This window comes from Hemiscyllium ocellatum, chromosome 6 (assembly GCF_020745735.1).
Source record: "Hemiscyllium ocellatum isolate sHemOce1 chromosome 6, sHemOce1.pat.X.cur, whole genome shotgun sequence".
In the NCBI taxonomy this organism is placed as follows: Eukaryota; Metazoa; Chordata; class Chondrichthyes; order Orectolobiformes; family Hemiscylliidae; genus Hemiscyllium; species Hemiscyllium ocellatum.
The window spans coordinates 99,160,570-99,185,925 of NC_083406.1; the positions used below are offsets into that span (position 1 = coordinate 99,160,570).

The following is a 25,356-nucleotide window of genomic DNA, read 5'->3' on the forward strand; positions in this document are numbered from 1 at the left end:
AGTACTAATCTGCAAAAACAAAGGTCTCAAAGTAATAAAGAAATTTGAGAGATTATAGTGTTGCTGAACAAAGAGACCTTGGAGTGCAGGTTCATAGCTCCTTGAAAGTGGAGTCGCAGGTAGACAGGATAGTGAAGGAGGCATTTAGTATGCTTTCTTTTATTGGTCAGAGTACTGAGTACAGGAGTTGGGAGGTCATGTTGCAGCTGTACAGGACATTGGTTAGGTCTCTGTTGGAATATTGCATGCAATTCTGGTCTCCTTCCTATCAGGAAGATGTTGTGAAACTTGAAAGGGTTTAGAAAAGATTTACAAGATGTTGTCAGGGTTGGAGAATCTGATCTATAGGGAGAGGCTGAACAGGCTAGGGCTGTTTTCCCTGGAGTGTCGGAGGCTTAGGGGTGACCTTATAGAGGTTTACAAAATCGCAAGAGGCATGGATAGGATAAATAGGCAAAGTCTTTTCCCTGGAGTCAGGGAGTCCAGGACTAGAGGGCATAGGTTTAGGGTGAGGGGGAAAAGATATAAAAGAGACTGAAGGGGCAACATTTTCACGCAGAGGGTGGTACGGGTATGGAATGAGCTGCCAGACGAAGCGGTGGAGACTGGTACAATTGCAACATTTAAGAGGCATTTGGATAAGTATATGAATAGGAAGGGTTTGGAGGGACTAGATTGGGTTGGGATATCTGGTCGGCATGGACATGTTGGACCGAAGGGTCTGTTTCCATGCTGTACATCTCTATGACTCTACGGTCAAATTCCACACCAGCCAAAGATTGCTCCTCAAAATGTTAATGACTCATTAGGCACATCACAATGTTTTCAGTGTGATTTGAGATCGCTCACATAATAACTTACACATAATCAAAATTTACTTTAACCTTAAAAAAACAATGAATGAAGCATTTATTACCAGTCCTCACTGGAAAATTATATTCAATTGTTTATTATCTCGTGTTTTTTGCCCCCCCACCCCGTGAAATGCTTTAGTTGTTAAGTATACTCTGCCTACAATGCTCATGCTAAAATTAATTCAGCATTGCAGTTGATATATAGTGAAACAGGAATTGTAATTTTCACTCCCTTGATATCCTCACTATGTTCTGACTGAGTGCTATGTTTCAAGATTGAAGGCAATTTTAACCCTTTTGATTCACCACACAAAAAAAAGGCAATCTGAAGACAACAATGTAAAGGACTCCAAAGTACAAATCCCATTAGTAAAAATTCAAGAGGCCAAACTGAAGATCAAAATGAACAAGATCAACATGGACTGCTGCAGAACTCTGTAAATATCTCCCCTAACAGTCATTCTGGCAACTATGTACAAAGTTAAAGCCGAATTACATTTTACTGTGTACGTGTCTCCAGAGAACAGACTTGATTTATTTATGACATTTTTACATTTCTCAAACTTTCTTGCTTTGGCAAATTTATTTAGGATGCGTTACAAGAAGCTGCTCTGTGAATACCCAAATCACAAGACAATAACCCTGTTAAGTAGCATTGGCTGGAGAAACAAATGGTACATGGCTAACTACTGCACAGACCAACTCCACACTATTTTAAACATTTCAAATATGCAATTTATTTCACATCGTTCAAATAAATATCAAAATTATTTCATAATGACAATCAATGCTGAGCATTGTAAATTTGTCATATTCAGATAGTTTGGTCAGAGGCACCAGGCAGTCAGAGCCCAATACTGAAGCAGAGAATGATTTTTCTACTTCTGTACAAGGGTTTTAAAGGTCAGCACCTGTGCCAATAAAGAACACCAAGCTCAGTTCCACATACACACTTGATTCAAATTTTACTTCCAGTGATATTTTAGAAGATCGTTTATAATTCAAGAAAATAATTATATCTCTCAATTTGTAAATGTCTCCCTGCACATTTTCCACTCCTTATCCCTTTACCGTAGTCTGTCTGCCCAGCACACATTATCCTTCTTTCTGTACTGATCTGGAAAAAAAGTCTCATTCTTCCTGAATCGCTCTTTCTGCATACATACATATATATATTCATTGCTTATTAATCTTCCTATGTGAAGTCTCACAATTTGTGAATAGCTGTCATACTAAGTATTTCTCTGCCATTTCATAAGTGCACATTTTTATTTCTACCTGTCTGCTTGGCGTCTAGAGTAATTTTTCTCTGTTTTCAGCTTTATAATTTTTTGTTTTATATTATTTTATTTATTCCCAGCTTTTACATTTTTTTTCTGTATCTCCCTGTTAACCTTCCAATCTATGTGTTAACTTTCATGAGTGAATTTAATTCCATAGCAACAATTCCAGCATCATACTCAAGAATGGAAAACAGATATGGTTCAGATCTGGAAGAGGAGAAATGCAAGGACATTATAACTACAATACTGAAGAACCCCAAAACATAATGGGGAAAAAAAAGCAAAACAAATCATTTTAAAGAATCTACAAAAAATATGATGGTGATCAGATCTGATTAACATATGAATTAGAAGCCTGCTCCACACTTCAGTAGGTTCATGGCTGATCGGATTGTATTTTAAATTTCACATTTCTATCTAACTAAAATAACATCAGATTCCCTTGCCGAACAAGAACTATCTACTTAAACCTTAAAATATTCAATGAGCCCACCTTCGACTGCTAAAGCAGCAAGTTCCAAAGTTGAATAGTCTTCAGAAAAAAAATTCTCCCCATCTGCCCTAAAAAGTTAATCCCTATTTTTAAACATTGTCCTAATTCTGGATTCACCTACAAAAGGAAACATCCTTTCCATAGCCATCTTGTCAGTACCATTCAGAACTGTACCATTTTAACTATTCAGAATTGTACCACTGTAATAACATCAAGTTACTCCCTCGGTCTTCCAAACTCCAGCAGAAACAAGCCCAATTTGTCTAAGCCATCTTCACAAAATAACCTCCTCATTCTAAGTATCAATCTAGTAAACCTCCTCTGAGCAACCTCCAATACATTTAAATCCTTCCTTAAATATGGAGATCAAAATCTGAGATGTGGGCTCATCAATGCCCATGCCAGTATGTTACTCTCTACACAATGTATGTCTACATTGCACAATGAACCTTTTTTTGGTACCCTGTCAAATACCTTTTAGAAGTCCAAGTTTAATAGGTTGGCAGACTCTGTTTTATCCATATGACATTTTCCTCCTTCAAAGAGCTCAAACAGATTGGTTAAATATGATTTACCTTTTGTATAACCATGCTCATTTCAATTATTTTCAGTTTTTCTAAATTTGCAGTTAATAAACACCACAATAATAACATTTTACACCATCCCCCTTGCAGTACGTCCATTTCCACTCAAATGGAATTGTTTCACAATCTATTGAATTCAGTAAAATTAACACCAACCTAACTACAATCTCATTAGCAATCTTTTTATGATGTGAGGGTGAAGTTCATCAAGACTGAGGAACTTGCCAGTCCACAGTTCAACTGGTTTTCCTATCACTACTTCTCTCGTTGAATGTAATTTCTCTCTCCCTAACACCTCTTCATAGTTATAAATGGAAAAATTTGGATCCCCTATAGGAAAAAATGAAGCAAAAGTACTTGTTAATTTCACTCTCTATTTCCTGGCAATTTTTAAATTAACTTCCCATTTTTACTTTTAAGAGGCCACCACTCACTTTGCTTGCTATTTTTCTTTTCAATTACCTGTATAAATGTGCGCCTTCTCAATAGCAATGCCTCTACAGAATCCACTTGCCAATCAATCAGCACTTTCTTTTCATGCTGTATAAATGTTGGTTTTCCCCTTGAATTTGTATTCTTGTCACTGTCCTAACGAGTGCAAGGCAAAAAGCTTAGACAAAATGTGTCTTTCTTCAGCAATATCTGTATTACTACATGACTGTTTAAGTTATTTTATATACTTAATGCAGATCATTTCTGTAACACTGCAAGGAAGAACAAAATGACTATATTAAGAGGAGGGATGAGTTTAAACCTCAGTCTTATCAGAAGTGATTGGAAACTGCAGGATACTATATTCTCAAACAATTGGTTTGGTGGGTTTGCTGAATCCCAAGCTTTCTCTTTGATTGAAATTGTTTTAAGTTACCAAAATCAAGAGAGATCCCCAAACAAAATGATGACATAAGGTGATAGATCTCTAATCTTTAAAGTATATGCTGAGTTTGTTAATCATACACTTAACTTTGCAAAAGAGTTTATTTCATGGTGCAGGTTCATCCATTTCTTCGCACCCTGTGATTGCAAGATTCAATAACGAGCAATGAGCTGTGAAGGAAATTTATGTAAAACCTGAGGCTGCACAGATTCATGTAGTAATGTCATGTCCAACCTCAGGCATGAGCTATGTAACTGTCATCCATCTGGAATTAGTCTAGTTGACAGATTTGGCAGCATGAGCTTTTTCGTAATTATTGTTTATAAGTTCATGGAGGATGGTGTCACAGACTAAACCAGCATTCATTACCAACCCTATTTACCTTGAGAAGGCAATGTTTAGCTATCTTATTGAACTGCTGCGGGTCCATGTAGTGCAGCTGTACCCACACTGTTATAAGGAAAGAAGTTAACCCAATATGTCAAGGTACTGGAGTGAATAGTTGAATATTAGCCGAAGCATTGCTGAGTTACATTTCAGTTACTAATGACTGCTCCAGAAGACCACAAGAAATAGGAGCAAAATTAGGCCATTAGACCCATCTAGTCAGCTCTACCATTCAATTTTGGCTGATATATTTCTCGACCCCATTCTCCTGCCCTATCTTCATAACTCTTGATACACTTACTAATCGTGAATCTCTGCCTTAAATGCACACAATAACTTGTTCAAAGTCTGTGAGAAGATTTGTAGCTCGGGTGCTCGTTGTTGTGGTTCTGTTCGCCGAGCTGGGAGTTTTTGTTGCAAACGTTTCGTCCCCTTTCTAGGTGACATCTTCAGTGCTTGGGAGCCTCCTGTGAAGCGCTTCTGTGCTGATTCCTCCGGCATTTATACTGGTTTGAATCTGCCGCTTCCGGTTGTCAGTTGCTGTCCGCTGCAGTGGCCGGTATATAGAGTCTAGGTCGATGTGTCTGTTGATGAATTTGTGCCTCATCCACAAATTCTATCAACAGACACATCGACCTAGACCCTATATACCGGCCACTGCAGCGGACAGCAACTGACAACCGGAAGCGGCAGATTCAAACCAGTATAAATGCCGGAGGAATCAGCACAGAAGCGCTTCACAGGAGGCTCCCAAGCACTGAAGATGTCACCTAGAAAGGGGACGAAACGTTTGCAACAAAAACTCCCAGCTCGGCGAACAGAACCACAACAACACAATAACTTGGCCTCAACAGCCTTCTGTGGCAATGAGTTGCACAGATTCATTACAATCCTAGGTGATCCATTCACCTGTACCCTAGAGTCCTAGTCTCTCCTGCTAGCGGAAACACTTTCTTCAGGTCTGGTCTATGCAGGCCTTTCAGTATGCTGTAAGTTTTAATCAGATCCCCCTCATTCTTCTAACCCTATTAGACCTACTGTCCTCAACTGCTCATTGTATGAGAAGCCATTCATTCTCAGGGTCATTCTTGTGAGCCTCCTCTGGAACACATCCAATGCCAGCACATCCTTCCTTAGATAGCCAAAACTGCTCACAAGATTCCAGTACCTTGAACAGTCTCAGCAGTACATGCTTGCTCTTGCATTCTAGCCCCCTAGCATTCATTTTGAGCATTTGCATTTGCCTTCTGAATTGCTAACTGAACCTGCATGTTAACTTTAACAGAATCCTGAACGGGGACTCCCAAGTCCCTTTGAGCTTCAGATTTTCAAAGTCTTTCTCCATTTAGAAAATAGTCTATGCTTCTACTCTCCCTACTTAGTGCATAATCTCTCACTTGCCCACATTGTATTCCATCTGCCACTTCTCTAGCAACTCTCCTAGCCTGTCCCTAGCCTTTTTGCAGCCTCCCCTGAGAGCAACAATGCCCTCAGTTCCTTCATCCAGACCGTTAATGCATAACATGATTAATTGTGGCCACAATACTGATGCTTGTGGAACTCCACTAGTCATCAGCTGCCATCCTAATAAAGACCCCTTTATGCTTCCTCGGTGCTTCTATCCTCTATCCATGCCTGTACCTTGCCCCTAACACGATGGGCTCTTATCTTATTTTGCAGCTTCCTGTGTGACGCCTTGTCAAAGGCTTCTAGAAATCTAAATAGATCATGTCCATTGACACTCCTTTGTCTAACTTACTCATTACTTCTACAAAGAATTCTAATAGATTTGTCAGGAATGGCCTCCCCTTGGCGAAGTCATGCCAATGTAGCTCTGTTTCAGCATGTACTTCCAAGTACCCCGCAATCTCATCCTTCATAATGGTCTCTAAAATTTTATCTCCCCCCCCCCCCCCCCCCTCCTTGACTCATGATTCCTGAAAGATCACTAACAATGCCTCCACAATCTCATTCAGAACTCTGGGGAGTAGTCTATCTGGTTGGCTGTCTTATCCACTTTCAGGCCTTTCAGCTTCCCCAGCACTTTCTCCTTAGTGATGGCCAATATACTCACTTCTGCCCCCTGAAACTCTTGAAGTTCTGGTCTGCTGCTGATATCTCCTACAGTGAAGATTGATGTAAAGTCCCCATTCAGTTTCTCTGCCACTTCTCTATTCCCCTTGACTACTCCTGCAGCCTCATTTTCCAGCAGTCCATGCAAGAGGTAGTGGGAAGGGGCAGCATGGTGGCTCAGTGGTTAGCACTGCTGCCTCTCAGCGCCAGGGACCCGGGTTCAATTCCCGCCTCAGGCGACTGACTGTATGGAGTTTGCACATTCTCCCAGTGTCTGCGTGGGTTTCCTCCGGGTGCTCTGGTTTCCTCCCACAGTCCAAAGATTGCAGCTCAGGTGAATTGGCCATGGTAAATTGCCCATAGTGTTAAGTGGATTAGTCAGGGGTAAATATAGGGGGTTGGTTTCTCTTCGGAGGGTCAGTGTGGACTTGTTAGGCCGAAGCGCCTGTTTCCACACTGTAGGTAATCTAATCTAAATACTTTTATCTCTCTCTTACCTTTTATATATCAAAAAAACTCTTGAAATCTTATATTACTAGCTTGGCTTACTCTCATGTTTCATATTCTCCACCTTATTGCTTTTATAGTTATCCACTGCTGGGTTTCAAAGGCTTCCCAATCTTCTTCACCATATTCGAAGTCTTTTGCTTAAAGCTGTGCCTGACTTCCTTGGTCAGCCATTGTTGTCTTGTTCTCCTTGTACTATGTTTCTTCTTCTTTGGGATGAATTTCTGCTGTGCCTCCTGAATTATCCCTAGATACTTCTGCTATTACTGCTCCATGGTGTTCCCTGTGAGGCTCCCCTTCCAATCAAATCTGACCAGCTCTTCTTTCATAAGTAGAAAGTTAAAAATCACAACACCAGCTTATAGTTCAACAGGTTTAATTGGAAGCACACTAGCTTTCAGAGCGCCGCTCCATCAGGTGATTGTGAATTTTAGTAGTTAACTTTACTCAATTATAATACCTTTGCAGCTGATTCTAGCTTCTCCTGCTCAAATTCCAGGGTAAATTCAATTATAATCACTGCCCCCTAGGGTTTCCTTCACCTTAAGCGACCTAATCTAGTCTATCTCATTATATTGGGCCGAAGGGCCTGTTTCCACACTGTAAGTAATCTAATCTAATCTAATATCAGCAAATCCAGAATTACCTGTTTTCTAGTCAGCTCTACCACAAGCTGCTTCAAAAAACATCTTATAGATATTACAATCTCCTTTTCTTGAGATCCACTACCACCTTGATTTTCAGAATCCACCTGCATATTGAAATTCCTCATGATTACAGTAACACTGCCTTTCTTATTTGCCTTCCCTTTCTTTTGATCTATTTTCATCCCCACATCCTGGGTGGGCGGCACGGTGGCACAGTGGTTAGCACTGCTGCCTCACAGCGCCTTAGACCCGGGTTCATTTCCCGACTCAGGCGACAGACTGTGTGGAGTTTGCACGTTCTCCCCGTGTCTGTGTGGGTTTCCTCCGGGTGCTCCGGTTTCCTCCCACAGTCCAAAGATGTGCGGGTCAGGTGAATTGGCCATGCTAAATTGCCCGTAGTGTTAGGTAAAGGGGTAAATGTAGGGGTATGGATGGGTTGCGCTTCGGCGGGTCAGTGTGGACTTGTTGGGTCGAAGGGCCTGTTTCCACACTAAGTCTAATCTAATCTAATCTAAAATCCTGACTACTGCTGGAAAGCCTGTACACCCATTAGGGGATTTCTTCCTTTGTGGTTCCCCAACTTTATCCACACAAATTCTACATCTTCTGACTATATTTCACTTCTTGCTATCAATTTAATTTTACTTCTAAGAAATCAACCCCACCCCTTCTGCCCACCTGCCTGTCTTTTTGTTAGGACACATATCCTTTAATACTTTCTTGATCTCCTTGCAGTCATGTCTCTGTGAAAGCCATAAAACGTTGTACTGCTAACTTCAATCTGCGCCACTACCTGTTTCAAATACTGCATGCATTGAAGTACAACACTCCTTCGTGTGTCCAGTTTCCATATATTTCATGAATGTTCACATATCTTTCCTTATTTTCAGTTATAATATTATATATGTATGTATTGTATATATACACATGCTTATGCATTTGATTTGTTTATATTTCTTTTTATTCAACCACAGGATATAGGCGTCATTGTTGAGGTCAGCATACATTGCCCAGAGTGCAGTTAACAGTCATCTAAATTGTTGGTCTGGAGTCACATGTAGACTGGACCAGGTAAAAATGACAGATGTCCTTCCCTAAAGAACATTAGTGAAACAGATAGGTTTGTCTGAGATGCTTTTGCACTTTCCTTCCCTATGTTGTTTTTCTCAACAATCGATAATGGTCATCATTGCACCTTTAATTCCAGATTTTTATGAAATACAAATTGCACCATCTGCTATGGTGGGTTCAAACTTGTGTCCCCAGAACATTACCTGTGCCCCTGGAGTAACAGTCTAACAATAATACCACTAGGTCATTGACTCCCAGTATTTTGTATTTGGTTATCCACCGTCTTTGTGCAGTGAGGAAACCTACTTGCGAATCAGTACTAGATGAGGAATAATTTCCTCTAACTAAACAATGGGAAGACTGAAATGATCTTTAGCCAACACAATTCATCCACACAGCCATCACCTCAAATTCTTTACTTGCAATAATTCCATCCCCTTTCCAAGCCACCACCTTAGGCTACACCTGTGTATCCATATGATTTCCAGTTGAGCTTCCACACATGAGAGAATATGAACCAAGTTCATATAGGGAAACAGCAACTGCCTACCTCCATTCCCACTTTAGGCTATATGCTGCCACTGTTAACATCAAAATTCATTTTGCTAATGCTCATTAAAACAATGACTATTTTTTCAAAAGTACTTAAACAGCTATAAAGTATTTTGAGTTGTTCAGTAGTTATGAAAAGCAGTATATAGATCTGTCTTTTTTTTCCCAAATGTCTTTCCTTATTTTCTATTGACCGGAAACTTCAGTCCGTCCAAAACTGTACTGCCCAGATTCCCATCCTACACAAACTCCTGCTCATCTATTACTCCTATGCACAATGGCCTGCATGAAGCCGCATGACTCTTACATCAGAAAATTAAAATTATGATCTGTGTATTTAAATCACTTCATGACATCACCTCTCAATAAATTCCTTTAATGAAACTTTAAACTCAGTAGTAGTAAAATGGCTGATATTGTGTCAGTTGTCCAATATGCATTCCCTTTCCTCCCATTTTTCTATTGCAAAATCAGGCACGTACATAACTGGCTGCAATTTGAATATTGCCCATCATTAAGTCCACTGAAAGGTTGAAAACTCTACACATTGTGTTTATTTTTTTGGAAGATGTTCAAGTTTTAGTTCCATTTTAATTATTTTATGGAGATTAGGCTATTCCTTAATTCCTAAGGAACTTTGGCACTTTACACCATATGCCAAAAGTGAATGCTTCTGTTCGTGTTGTTGGTATGGGACATCAATGGAGAGCCTGACATGTTGCAGACAAGACAGTTTCTGCATTTTCAGTTAGTTAGATTTTTTTTGAACTAGAGATCTAGCAATTCTGAAAGTATATATAAAAATGCTGAAAAATGACAAAAGTCATAAAGCCAGACTACGGCTAATAATTGCTGTTGAAAGTATAAAAGGGCTGCTGTCAAAAAGCAGAATGCCCGTTTTAAAACCAGACGGGCAGTAATACTAGTTGCATTACAGTGCATTGCTATTGTCTCTTTCTGGCTTACAGTGCTGCTTGTTTATGGTTTTGCTGAATTATGCAACAAAACACAAATCCAGACATTAAGTAATCATGAAACAAGGAAATTCCTAACATACTCAAATTGTTATGAAATCACACTTTGTCCTTTACAGTGCTGTTATATCGTTTTAATAGTTTTCCATGTTTCCTCAGGCTGTTTCTGTGCCTTAACTGGAAAACTTTCCACTTCCACACCAAAGAAAAGGAAGAAAAATACAAAAGCATCTCTTTGGCAATTACTACAAAAGGGAAAAACATCCAACATTCCATAGAAGACATTGCATTTTTAAATTTCTTTTTTCCAAACCAGCCTGTTATTATTGTGCTTGAAATTCTCACAGAAGTGGTCCTGTTCACATTAGCAATAAACTGCTTTAGCAAGCAAGTCAGTACTGTTAGAAGCATGAAATTAAGAACAAGAGTAGGCCATTTGGCCCTTTGAGCCTGCTCAATTATTAAACATGATCATTCTGTTCAGCCTACTCAGCACTCTGTTCCTGCATTTGCCTCATATCCTTTGATCCCATTAGCCCTAACAACTCCTTGAAAATATTCAATGCTTTGACCTCAACCACTGTCTGTAGCAGAAGGTTCCACAGGTTCACCACTCTAAGTGAAGGCATTTCTCTTTCTCTCAGTCCTAAATGGCCACCCCAAATTCTTAGACTGTGACCCTCTGGTTCATACTCCCAGTCATCAGGAGCATCCTTCCTGCTTTCATCCTGTCTATTCCCGTGAGAATGTTACAGGTTTCTATGAGATCCCCCTCATTTTTTCTGAATTTCAATAAATATAGTCCTAACCAATTTCTCTTCATACGTCAGTCCTGCCATCCCAAGTATCAGTCTAGTAAATCTTTGTTGTACTCCCTCTGTGGCTGGAACATCCTTCCTCCGATTAGGAGAACAAACTGCAACAACACTCCATTTGTAGCCTCACCAAGGCCTTCTACAATTGCAGCAAGACCTGCTCCTTTACCCAACTCAGCTTAACTCGAAGGCCAACATAACATTTGCCTTCCTACTGTACCTGCCTGCTTACTTTCAGTGACTGGTGTACCAGGACACCTAGGTCTCACTGCACCTCCACCTTTCCCAATTCATTGCCATTCAGATAAAATCCACCTTCCTGTTTTTGCTACCAAAGTGGATAAACTCATATTCACATTATACTTCATCTGCCATGCATTAGTCTATGCACTCAAATTGTCCAAATCATGCCAAAGCATCTTCAGATGCTCCTCACAGTTCACCCACCCAGATTTGTGTCTTCAAATTTGGAGATACCATGTTACATTTAGCTCCCTCTTCTAAATCATTTTTATATATTGTGAATAACTGGGGACCAAACACTGATCCATGTGGTACCCTAGTGCTTGGACCCCAGCTATTACCCCAAGATTAGCAATAGCATGACTTGCCAGCTTGGCAATGGTTGGCAGTCAATTTATGAAACTAACAAATTAAGTATCAGCAGCTAACAACTTCCGGCACTTTATCATCAGTCCAGCATGCAGAAATTGTAAGATTGGGGTTATTGCTGATTATACAGCTCATCCACTTCAAAGATTTAAAGCTGACCTAAGCGAAGGGACCTCTTAAAACTTTATAAAGCACAGCTCAGAACGGTACTTTACATTAAAAGCTATGCCATCTACAAGTTTCTGATTTAACACATCTGTAGTATTTAGATTGATGTAAAAGAAAATCTGATTTGGATTTAGCCAGGAAAGAGAATATTGTTAAAGACAAGCAGCTCATTTTGTTTTTGTTCTCGTTGCACAGACTCTTTTCCCTTCACATACAGTGCTGTTGTCTAGCCTTAATTGTATTCTGATCTTTTTGAGGTTGTTTTAGTGCCTTGACAGATGAATGAATGCAGTTGGATCAGACTCCCCTTCACCCTCAATCTATCGTGGAAATGTTGCTGTCCAGTGCCACCTTGACACCATAAACACAGAAGAATTACAAGTTCCAAAAGCAATTCAACCACTGAGATTTTATGGTTCATAATCAGTATCTCTATTATAACTTCAATTTTATAATTCAAATAAATTGCCCTCAAATAGGTTTGAAGATTGTGAAAGTGCCAATGGATCAACAAAATAAATAAAACTAAGCTGTCTCAGATGCAAATGTTATTTACTTCTCAAAGCACTGAAATCGTGCTGCAGTTTGACACTGTCTTGATAATGACGAGGCGGTCTCTCCCAAAAATTCAACTGCAACTTCAAAATACAAAAACTAGGAAAATGTAAACAGTATTTAAGTGGAGCACAGTGTTCCCTTCTCTCCGCCTCCCCCTCCCCCTCCCCCACTGATTGGCATGCATCTACTTCCTGCTAGAGACACTGACTGATTCATGCTGGATTATGATTCCCTGGGTACTGGCATTCCAAGTGGCCCTTCTGGCCATGTTCCTAGAAAGCATATGCACACATTCAACTGTGGGGTGGTATCACATCTGAGTTTAATCTTGCTATGAAGACACACATTTTCCACCAGAGATGAGGAGGCAGCAATCAAGTGTTTTTTTAAAATCTTCACTAGTCTGAGAATAGTGAAGGTGACGTGCGTACATTTATTTTTTGGCAAGGTTGCTGAATAGACACACATTTTATAAATACATATCCGTGTGTGTATGTGTTCATCAACAACTAAAAGGAAACCTTGTACTGTGCATCTCTTGGAATATCTCAGTTTCTTAATAATTTTTCTTTTAAGCTGATGCACTCAACTCTTTGGTTAACAACAACATGCTTGCCCAAGAAAACATTAAAATGAAGCCTTTGGTAACATTATACAAGTGGCATACTTTCATATTTGAAAATATTTGAAAGTGGTCACCACAATTTTCTCCAAAATTTCTAACTGCAAATATACTCTTGAATAGCTGCTGAACACACTGTATTTCTAAATGTAACGGCTGCGTTTTTAAATGCTGCTGATTCACAATTTCATATCCTTCCTTTTGATCCATTCCCACATGCATTAACATCCAAAAATTTATTTTCAGTGCTCTGTCACTCCATGAACAGTTTGCAAGTTCAAACCAGTATGTGCCAGCTTTTCAACAGCATTGCTCAACTGAACTGACACTAGATTCTTTATTGACGTCTTGATCCTAACCCGGTTACAATGTTTTGCAGCTGTTTTAACCACAAATCTTTTGTAAATCTTTCAACCTAGTGGCTTCAAATCTTTGTTACACATTTCCCAACTTTCACTTCCTTAATAAAGAATTGGCTGTCATCACTACCGTAATTTGAGAAGCAAGCTTATTTCACTTTTCAAATAAAAGAAAATTTTACTGTCATATTATACATTCAACATTTCTTTCCAATTCATTCATGTGATGTGAATATTACTGAGGAGGTGGTGGAAGATGCCTACTTAAAATACTATTGTCCATGTGGCATAGGTTCATCTATAGTGCGGTTACAAAGGGAAGTTCCATGATTTTGATCCAGCAACAGTGAAGAAATAGTGATCTACTTTAAAGTGAGCATTATGTACAACTTGGAGAGGAACTTGCAAGATAGATTCCCATGGGCCTGCTGCCCTTTTATACATGGCAAAGGTCACAGATTTGGAAGGTACGATTAAAAGAGGTGTCATTGATGGAGGGAGTGATATGTTTTGCCACTCAGGCAGGCTGGATTGTGTTAAATTTTGAATGCTGTTCAGGCAAATGGAAAGACAGAGGTATATAGATTATTGTTAGGCAGGGGAATTAAAGGTTTTGAGGGGAATATAGGGATGTGGAATTTGAAAAGCAAATTGATTCCTGGTGAGCAGGTTGGAGGGACCAAATGCCCTACTTTTTCTTCTATTCCATATGTTTGCATTCAATCATGTCCCTGATTAGTACATTTTAGACAATGGACAGGCTTTGGGAAGCTGGTACACAATTTCCTCACTGCAGAAATCCTAGCCGCTGACCTGCTCTTGTAGACACAGTTCACGTGGCTGGTGCAGTTCACTTTCTGGTCAATAGTAACCTTGCAGGATGTTGATAGTAGGGGATTCAGTGATGGCAATGCTATTGAACTACAAGTGGTGATGGCCAACATCTTTCTTACTGGAGAATGTCTTTGTCTGGCACATGTGTAGCTCAAATATTACTTACCACTTATCAGACTAAATTGCGATATTGTTCAGGACTTGCTACATTCTGGCATAGACTACAGTGTCTGAGGAGTTGTGATTGGCGCAAAACACATGAGCAAACATCCTCTCTTTTGACCAAATTTAACACTTTTCACTGTAGCGATAATTGCAGGAAGTGGCATTCTTTAGTATGAGCTGCATGGTATAACATACATAATGGCATCGAAACTCTATCGTGTTGCTAGAAACAGACTTCTCTGGAGTGTCTACAACCTCCATTAGTCTCTAATTATTGCTTAGCTTCTCCACCAAGTCATTCTACTATTACAGTGAAGATAAAGTACATTTTTTATTGCATTTTATGCCTAACAGCTGTGAATGAATACATTGAACACTTCTTGGATTATTTGAGGAATCTATACTTTTAAAAAACAATTACATTTTAATCTCATTCAGTTAAATTTCACCACATGAACTGGTTGCATACCAAAAACTGGTAGCATACCAAAAACTGGTAGCCTGTACAGTTGTTCTATCTTGTGTTTTTATTACAATGAATGCAGGTTTGTGCCAGATTCAATCACTCATCTGTGAAGAGTCAGCTGAAGAGGAAGCTATATATGGAACAAATGTTCTTTGATCATGAAGAGAACTTCTGCCAGGGTTCCTTCATCTGTGCAGGAATCTAAAGACAATCCTGAGCAAAAGTGAGCATGTCCATCACACCCAGTTTGAGTTTTGATTATATAATGCCAGCACTTAACTATAAGACACAGACATCAATAACATAATAGAAGAAATAAAGCAACATAAATAAAGAAATTTTGTTTCCAAATTTCCACGTTCTGAAGGTGACTAGTGCATGCTGACTCAACTTCAGCTCCAAACTATCGGTTCCCTCTGGCCTTGGGAATTTTAAAACAGTCCCAAAACATAAATAAGAATGGGAACAATTTTCATTTTTTAAATTATTTGTGCTCTCTATGATGTGAGATTACGTTTTTTGCTAGAATATAACTGTATTGCTGATTTAATTGAGTTGTGAAGCTGGCAAACAAATCAAAATAGACTTTGTGAAAACATCTGCCTGTCGATGATGCCCCTGTACTGTTCTAAAGCAGCATTACTACAATAATTTTTAATAAGGCAAGAGCCTAAATGAGATGAAGAACCTCAAAATATCCAAGTGCATTGAATGTATCTTACACAGCAGGCAAAATTTGCAATCAATGTTTCTAGATGGTGATGTGGGGCCTTTCATTTTTCCCATTCGTCTGAATCGGGGACAGATAAGAATCGGGCATTGATTTTCTGAAAGTTTTAATCTATGTTACCAACTAACGTATTTCATAACAAGTTGTGAGGCAGCCAATATTTAATCATTATAGCAAGCTAATACAGAACATCTAGTCCACAAAATGATTTGAATTGAAATCAATGAGCAGAAATTTTCAGTTTGTGACACTATAATAATTCTAATGAAAAGGACCAACTTGTGCCTGTGTATATACGTGTAAAACATATTTTTAACTGTTTGCATTTTTGTTTGAAGTTACAATTGGCAAGGCACAACTGTAAGAATCCCAAAGAATTGATACTGAAGGGGTATTTTCTTGAGCATGGAGCTAGAAGATCACTTGCGTATAGCAAGTAAAGAAAAATCATGCAGAGAGCACACATCACTAACAAAATTCATCTGGCATTCAGTCCATTAACTTAAAGGCTAGAAAACTGGACAAACTGTGTCAAGCATATTTGCTATATTTAATGCATAAAGTTAATCCAATACTCCGAGGTGCAGGATCAGGAAGACCCATTATTACTGCTTCTTTCCTTTGTTAGACTTTCTCACTTCCTCTTTTCTTAATCCTCTTTTCACAACACACCTGGTTGTGATATTTACAAGTGTTTCCTCGAGCTTCCCTTGGGTGCAGAACGAGATAGAAACATCAACAGAATCAAGAGTGTGGGGCTGGAAAAACACAGCAGGTCAGGCAACATCCGAGGAGCAGGAAATTTGATTTTTCGGGCAAAAACCTTCATCAAGAATGAGGCTGGGAGCCTCGGGAGTGGAGAGATAAATGGGAAGGGAGCTGAGTGTGCAATAGATCGATGGAGGTGGCGGTAAAGGTGATAGGTCGGAGGGGAGGGTGGTGCAGATAAGTGGGAAGGAAGATGGAGACACGGGACAGGTCATGAAGATGGTGCTGAGCTGGAAGATTGGAACTGGGAAAATGTGATGGGAGGGAAAAAAAATGAGGAAACTGGTGAAATCCACATTGATATCATGGGGTTGGAGGAAGATGAGGCGTTCTTCCTCCATGCATCGGGTGGGAAGGGAGTGGCCATGGAGGTGGCCCAGTTCCTGCATGTCCTTGGCAGAGTGGGAGGGGGAGTTGAAGTGTTTAGCCATGGGGTGGTGGGGTTGGTTGGTACGGTGTCCTGAAGATGTTCTCTGAAGTGGTCTGCGAGTAGGTGTCCTGTCTCCCCAATGTAAAGGAGGCTGCATCGAAAGCAACGCATACAGTAAATGACATGTGGAAATGCAGGTGAAACTCAAATGGAGTTGAGGGGGGAGGTGTGGGAGCAGGTTTTTGCAAATCCTGCGGTGGCAGGGGAAGGTGCTGGGAGGGGAGAGTGGATTGTTGGGGGGCGGGGGGGGGAAGTGAGCGTGGAGCTGACGAGGTAGTTGCAGAGGGAATGGTCTTTACAGAAAGTGGATGGGGTGGGGATGGAAATATATTTCTGATAGTGGGGTCTGTTTGGAGGTGGCGGAAATGGGAGGACGATGCTATATATATGGAGGTTGATGAGGTGGAAGCCGAGTACCAGGGGTGTACTGTCCTTGTTGCGGTTGGAGGGGTGGGGACCAAGGGCAGAGGTGTGGGAAGTGGATGAGATGAACTGGAGGGCATCAACCACCACGTGGGAGAGGAAATTGCGGTCTTTAAAGAAGAAAGTCATCTGGTGTGTTCTGGAACTGGCCCTCCTGGGAGCAGATGAGGCAGAGGCAGAGGAATTGGGAATAAGGGATAGCATTTTTGCAGGAGGCAGGGTGGGAGGAGATGCAATCCAGGTAGTTGCGGGATTTGGTAGGTTTGTGGAAAGTGTCAGCTTTGAATCGGTCACTAACGATGGAAATGGAGAGGTTCAGGAAGGGGAACGAAGTGGCAGAAATGGTCCAGGTAAATTTAAGATCAGGGTGGAACGTGTTGGCAAAGTTGATGAACTGTTCGACCTCCTTGTGGGAGGACAAGGTGGCGCCGATGCAGTCATCAACTTAGTGGAGGGAAAGGTGGGGAGTGGTGCCGGTGTAACTGCGGAAGATAGACTGTTCCATGTCGTCGACAAAGAGACAGGCATAGCTGGGGCCATGTGGGTGCCCATGGCTACCCCTTTCATCTGGAGGAAGTGGGAGGATTCGAAGGAGAAATTGTTGAGGGTGAGGACCAGTTCAGCCAAATGAATAAGAGCGTCAGTACTGGTGTGGGGACATCCGGAGAGGAAGAAACAGAGGGCATGGAGACCCTGGTCACGATGGATGGAGGTGTATAGGGACTGGATGTCCATGGTGCAGATGAGATGCTAAGGCCGGGGTACTGGAGGAGGGGGGGTGGGATTGGACAGTATCGAGGTATGTGGAGATGAATTCAGGAGCAGGCTAAGACGATAGGTCAGCCGGGGTAGTCAGGCTTGTGAATCTTGGGTAGGAGGTAGAACCAGGCAGTACAGGATTCCCGAACTATGAGGTTGGAAGCTGTGGGTGGGAGATCCCCTAACATGAGGTGTCTTCAAGTTGGCGCCTGGCTTCTGCGGTGTAGAGGTCAGTGCGCGAAACTACCACTTCATATCCCTTGTCCGCTGGTTTGATGGGGAGTTGGGGTTGGAGGGGAGGGAGTGAAGGGTGCGCATTGGGAGGGTGAGAGATTAGAGTGGATGAGGTGGTTGATGTCTCGGCAGCAGTTGGAAATGAAGAGGTTGAGGGTGGGTAACAGACCTGCATGGGGTGCACAGGTGGATGGGGTGTACTGGGGGTTGATGAAGGTGTCCTCAGAAAGTGGACAGGAGTCCTGATTGAAAAAGTAATCTCAGAGGTGGCGGAAGAAGTGTTCGATGTCACAACATGTGCTGAATTCAATAGACCCATGTCAATTCCATAATTTGAACTGTTTTGAATAGTCTTCGATTAAAATTGCTGGGCAGATGTTGGAATAACCCTGCTTGAACACAATCTCAATCTAGTGTTCAGTCTCTAGAGAAAACTAGGCAATATTATTGAGGTAACAGCATTATTCATAGCCTTTGGCAGAGCATCATTCTTAGAAACCTATTCATTGTATGAAACTTTTGGCTGTAATGTTTTGGAGATGCCGGTGTTGGACTGGGGTGTACAAGTTAAAGATCACACAACACCAGGTTATAGTCCAAATAAACCTGCTTCCAAATAAATCTGTTGGACTATAACCTGGTGTTGTGAGATTTTTAACTTTTGGCATAAGTTGACAATTTTGCTCTTAAGGAATACAGTATGGTTGATGTAGATGAGAAAATGATAGTGAAGAGTGATGCAGTGAAGATAATGTACAATAATAAGCAGAAAATCCCATAATGCGAGTCTGGATGTTCATCAGCCACATTTATGAACGGATGCAAATTACAAATTTTCACAAAAGGTCAATTTATACGCAAGTAAAGGTACAACATCACAACGTGCTCAGGAAACATTAAACAGTAAGCATCATTTGTATTCACTGGGTTCAATCTATCTGAGAAGTCTTCTGGAAACCTGTGACTCCAAAGGAATCCTGAGTGATTAGATTAGATTAGATTACTTACAGTGTGGAAACAGGACCTTCGGCCCAACAAGTCCACACCTGACCCACCGAAGCGCAATCCACCCATACCCCTACATTTACCCCTTTACCTAACACTATGGGCAATTTAGCATGGCCAATTCACCTGACCTGCACATCTTTGGACTGTGGGAGGAAACCGTAGCACCGGGAGGAAACCCACGCAGTCATGGGGAGAATGTGCAAACTCCACACAGTCAGTTGCCTGAGGCGGGAATTGAACCCTGGTGTCTGGCGCTGTGAGGCAGCAGTGCTAACCACTGTGCCACCATGCTGTCCACAATTGCTCAGCACATCACTCTCCTTCACCAGGTCACAAATGCTGAAATCTAACTCTTGGCACAAGCTTACCCTTCTTGGGAGGTGGGTATTAGTTGGATATGGTTTGATCAGAATTCATTCACATTCTGACAACTTAACCTCACACAACATAAATAAGTGGTCAATCTTTTGCTTTTCATTACATCCTGTTGATACACCACTAAATCAGACTTCAAATCTGTCCAAATTACAAACGAAATCTGGCTCCAAATTATAAAGTTAGACAGCTAAATTTCACATGTATAAAAATCTAGGTATTTAAAATGGGGGCACAACTTGATACACTCATACAAAATCCCTACACTACCATCTTAGCCGAACAATAACCTACTTAAAATAGAATGAATATGTTAAAGCTCTCTTTAAATAAAAGAAAGAGGTTCCATTGGAGTGTAGTCGAATAATGCTGCCAGTAGTAATTTCCAGGCTACCATAGAAAAGTACATTGCTTCTCAGTTCTTGGAAGCTGACATAAAGCATTTACCTCTATGACTGGTGTTCAGTGCAGTTATGCAATTATCACTTTGCAATAAAGGCAGTGTAGAGCACAACCTACAATAATTCTTTTTTCGACTGAATCATCAATTATTCATAAACACCAGGCATTTGAGAAAATAGAGAAATGTTCACACAACAGCAATTTGTAGTGAAAATCCTGACAAATATTCCCTTCCCAAACCTTAGGCAAGAGGTGCTGAGGTTAACTTTTTCCTTCCTTGGAACTGCTTTGTCAGAGATCATTGATTATAGACTGTGGAATTGAACCAGAGTCAATTCCTGGTTCAGGATTTTGTGGATAATATGGTGAAGCAACCACTGTTTGGTCAATATAGCAGATCAGTTGTCATCTTTGACAGGAATCCAAACTTCAAGATAACAGTAATCAAGCAGAAAACCACTTCCAAAAATGATCAAAATCATGACTCAGAAAAAGGTTAAAATCAAACAAGACCAGGTTATAGTCCAACATTAGACTATTTGGAAGCACTAGCTTTCAGAGCGTTGCTCCTTCATTAGGTGGTTGTGGAGTATAAGATCGTATGACATAGAATTTATAGCAAAAGTTTACAGTGTGATGCAAATGAAATGATGTATTGAAAAAGACCTGGATTGTCTGTTAAGTCTCTCATCTTTTAGAATGACCATGTTGGTTTCAGTTCTTTCATATGTAAACCCCAGAACATTTTTAAAAAGTTACATTTTCCAGTGAACTTAGGAGGAACAATAGGAGTCATGTCAGCTCAGATAATGCATCTGAGCTGAGAAATAGAATACAAGGTCATCGATGATTAGTTTCTTATGCTTCAATTATTGTTTTGCTATTTGAAATTAATGAATGTACAATGTAGTGGTGTGAGTGGAAATCACATGGTGAAAAACACAAACCTACTGATGTAAATTGGTATTTTTAAGGAAAGAAAATAAGTTATCCGCTCAAGGTTGGAATTCTCTGGGATAGACAGAAGGAGATGCTATATGAGAATGAAATACATACATGTACATCCACTGTCTGAAATGACACTAATGTACTGATATGCCCCAGATGATGATATAACATGAATGCCACCTACTGCATGCATATCTGAATATGCTACACTTACTCATCTATAAAATAATCTGCTATATTATTGCACTACCCTATCAGCACTGTATTTAAAAATTGAGAATATTTCACTGCATTCACAAAATTTTGCATCTTCAACACAAAAATCATAACAATATGTTCCAAAACTAGACATTAAAAACAGTGGGATGGTTGGAAGAGCTAGTATTGGAAGGGTCAATTTTGGGAAAGGGCCCTGCTTTCCTGAGAGAACCATTCATTTGAGTTCAGTGCCATGAGCATCTTCAAGAAGTAGATCCATAAAACAATCATAGGCTTACATGTTGTATGTGACAAATAGAAGAATTTATAACAACTGAGACTGTCAGCCACGGCTTCCAACACATAGACTGTGGAGTCTCTGACAGCCAATCTCACTGCTTTCCCTCGCTAGCCACACATTAATCATATCATTGCATGACCTTCATTTCCAGAAGCTGCACTGCTACAGAAAAGTGTATATGCTTAACAGGGTTTGCCAGCTTGTTGTATAATGCTTGAGTTTGGTCAAAATGGACTACCATAGGAGGGTAAAGTAGATTTTTTCGGTGACAATGCAAACACATGAATAAAAAATACACTAATCACTGACGTGTGAAACAAGTACAGTGTATATTTCAATACCTGAAACACAAGAGAGCATTCAATCCATTAAGTGCATACAGACTCTCTCCAAGAACAGCTCCTCTCCCCAATCTCTGTAGACTTGCAAGTATCTATTTCTTCAGCTGCCTAATAGGTCCACACAGGACAAAGAAAAATAATGGGGAATGGTGTCACGTTCCACATTCAATATCCAAGACGACCGGGACCCCAAAAGCAAAATGCGACCACAGAAGTGGCATCTAGTGTCTTTAAACTCAACAGCCAGCAACATTCTGAACGCTCCAGAGTCCAACCTGCAGCGAGACCAATGTCAGAGTGGTGTCGTGAACTACAAGGTGAAGGCAATGACGACGACTGATGAATCTGGACCATCTATAAAGAAACTAGAAATGTGCAACTTCCATAGAGTGCGAAATGAATGTCTGTTCAAAACAGTAAAAGGTAAATGCTTTTACCTAGCATGTCAACAAAGTTTATTGATAAGTAAAAAGGGGAATTTGGAACGACAGAACATTACAATGCATTGTGAACTTGAGGAGAGTTTTCCCCTGAACAACATGCTTTTGGCAAAGAAAGTCGAGATGTTGAAGGCTGCTTTGAAAACTCAACGGTCATTTCTTTGAGTCAGCAGCAACAGGTAAGGCCTACACTGAAGCACCATTTCACATTTGACATTTACAGCAAAACACAAGTAATTGTTTAGAGGTAGTCAAGTAGTTAAAGAAGCAATGACTGTGGCTATTGACTCTTTATTTAAAATCTTTAAGAACAAATATAAAATAAAAACGGTAATCCAAATGGCAGGTCACACAGTGCTTCCACAGTATCACGACAAGTACAATCTCAATTCAATTCAACTCCATGTTTGTCTGAAGATATCTTTCAATAACTACAGCAGGATCTGAAGAACTGTGAATGCTTCTCATTGTAGCTCAATGAATACATCAACATGACTGATACAGCCCAGCTGGTTGTTTTTGTATGCAGAGTTTTTAAAGACATAGTAACTAAAATGGATCTACCCATTTGCCTTTGAAGAGGGAACAAGGGATATTTACAATTAATTCAAAACCTACATGCTTGAGAAAGACATTCCAATCAGGAAAATTGTTTTAATCACAACTGATGGTTCATAGCTCCTTGAAAGTAGAATCACAGGTAGATAGGATAGTGAAGAAGGCATTTGGTATGCTTTCCTTTATTGGTCAGAGTACTGAGTAGAGGAGTTGGAAGATCATGTTGCAGCTGTACAGGACATTGGTTAGGCCACTTTTGGAATATTGTGTGCAATTCTGGTCTTCTTCCTATCGGAAGGATGTTGTGAACCTTAAAAGGGTTCAGAAAAGATTTACAAGGATGTTGCCAGGGTTGGAGTATTTCAGCTACAGGGAGAGGTTGAATAGGCTGGGGCTGTTTTCCCTGGAGTGTCGGAGGCTGAGGAATGACCTCATAGAGGTTTATAAAATCATGAGGGACTTGAATAGGATGAATAGACAAAGTCTTTTCCCTGGGGTGAGGGAGCCCAGAACTAGAGGGCTTAGATTTAAGGTGAGAGGGGAAAGATATAAAAGAGACCTAAGGAGCATGCTTTTCATGCTGAGGGTGGTGTGTGTATGGAATGACCTGTCAGAAGAAGTAGTGGAGGCTTGTACAATTACAACACTTAAAAGACATCTGGATGGGTATACAAATAGGAAGGGATTAGAGAGATATGGCCGGGTGCTGGCAAGTGGGACCAGATTAGGTTGGGATATCTGGTCGGCATGGACGAGTTGGACTGAAGAGGCTGTTTCTGTGCTGTACATCACTATGACTCTATGATGGTGACCAACCATACTTGGGGTAAATGCAGGCTTTATTGTATTTTGCAGAAATTATCCTGATTTTCCTGCTTTTGTTAATTATCATTGTACAATCCAAGAGCAAACAGTATTGAGTAAAAGTTATGGACTTTTTTCACATGATGGAAGTTGCTGTTAAGATTGTAAATCAATTCAAACACTAGCACCACTTGTTTAAATCCTCACTCAACAAACTTGACACTGCCTACGGTGAACTAATTCTCCAAACTGATGTGAAACTGTTAAGCTGAGGGAAGGTCCTGCAAAGATTTTTAGATCTTATGCTTGTAATGATTACTTTTCTTAAATCAGTGAACAAACTGTGTAGTGCACCGTCAGACAATGCATGACTGTTCATTTTTGGATTCTTTACAGTAATAACATCAAAACTGAACAAGGTGAACTGTAAACTGCAAGGAAAGGAAAGGGATTCTGCACATATGATCAGTGTTGTGAATATATTTAATTTGAAACTGAGTCTTTGGCTCTTCCAAATAAAAAGTAAAATGCTACAACACTTTGAGTTTTGGGAAAATACTAGAAAAAAAGTCAAATCAAAGAAAAATAGTTCCACCCAGAAAACCTCTGTACACATCTTGAGGAAGTAGCAGAGAAATTCAGAAGGTTATTTCAGTTATTGGATTCGATATCTGTTTCAAATGTGTTTTTTCAATTAGATATTTGTGAATTAGCTGCCAAATTCCATTAAGTGTTTGAAGTTGTTATGGAGATAGTTACTACGAAAAATGCAAAGTCTAAAATGATATTGAGCTCAAAGTCAGATCAACATACAGTGACTTTTGGAAATTCATAATCAGAGAAAATATCCTCTTCTTTCATCGTGTGCTTTTAAAGTGAAAAGCTTACTTGGGCTTCACATACCTCTGTGAGACAGAATTTTCCCAAAGAAAGATAATCAAGTCAAAGTATTGAACCCACCTACAGATATCCACTGATGGACAGTATATGTCAAGAAATCTCAGGTTACAACATACTTCAAGGCACTGGAGCTTGGCTGATAATGCACAGTCACAACTATCACACTGAGATTTGGGGAGTAGAGGACAAAATTAATAATTAATTATATAGAGGAACCTCGATTATGCGAATATCAATTATCCGAATATCAAATTGTGCAAAGGGGATCTCGAAGTCCCAATAAAAACATTATATCAAAGAACTGTTTCAACCCTGATCGCGTCTTTTGTTTGCAGGTACAATCATTAAAAATGAACTCAGCTCATTAAAATACTTACGAGAACAGTCTTGGACAGTCCATGCACTGCCTCTAAATGACTGACCTCCCGCCCTCTCTCTCTCTCCCCCCACACTTTCCCTGGAGTTCTACATAGGAGTGAACTCTAAATCCTCTTTTCCCAGAAAATCTCTGTAACATAGGCCTTTACAGGGCAGAGGGGAACTGGGGTTGGGGCAGATAGGGTTGAGGCGAGCTGGGGGCAGGCGAGGTGTCTCCTGAACGGGGAGCAGACTTCACAGAAAATTCCAAGCCCCAGACGAAATCAATTAACTGAATAATCAATTATCCGAAAGAAAGAGTGCCTGCCCATCTCGTTTTGGATAATCGAGGTAGCTCTGGACTTGGTTTTAGATATATTCATAGCTCTAAAATTCACTGTTTATTCTATGCATTCTTTAGGGTAGATCCTGGGTTCCATTTAAATTCAAAAAGTAACATTTTTCTTAAAAAGACTAGA

At 40.2% G+C, this 25,356-nt stretch overlaps 1 protein-coding gene and 1 long non-coding RNA gene across 10 annotated transcripts in view; one reads left to right on the forward strand and one right to left on the reverse strand.

Annotated features, from left to right (window-relative positions):
- Positions 1 to 25,356, reverse strand: part of LOC132816506 (F-box-like/WD repeat-containing protein TBL1X) — a 424,554-nt gene that overhangs the window by 119,957 nt on the left and 279,241 nt on the right. The gene's annotated exons all lie outside the window — the stretch shown is intronic.
- Positions 1 to 25,356, forward strand: part of LOC132816507 (uncharacterized) — a 40,158-nt gene that overhangs the window by 13,913 nt on the left and 889 nt on the right. The window lies entirely within an intron of this gene.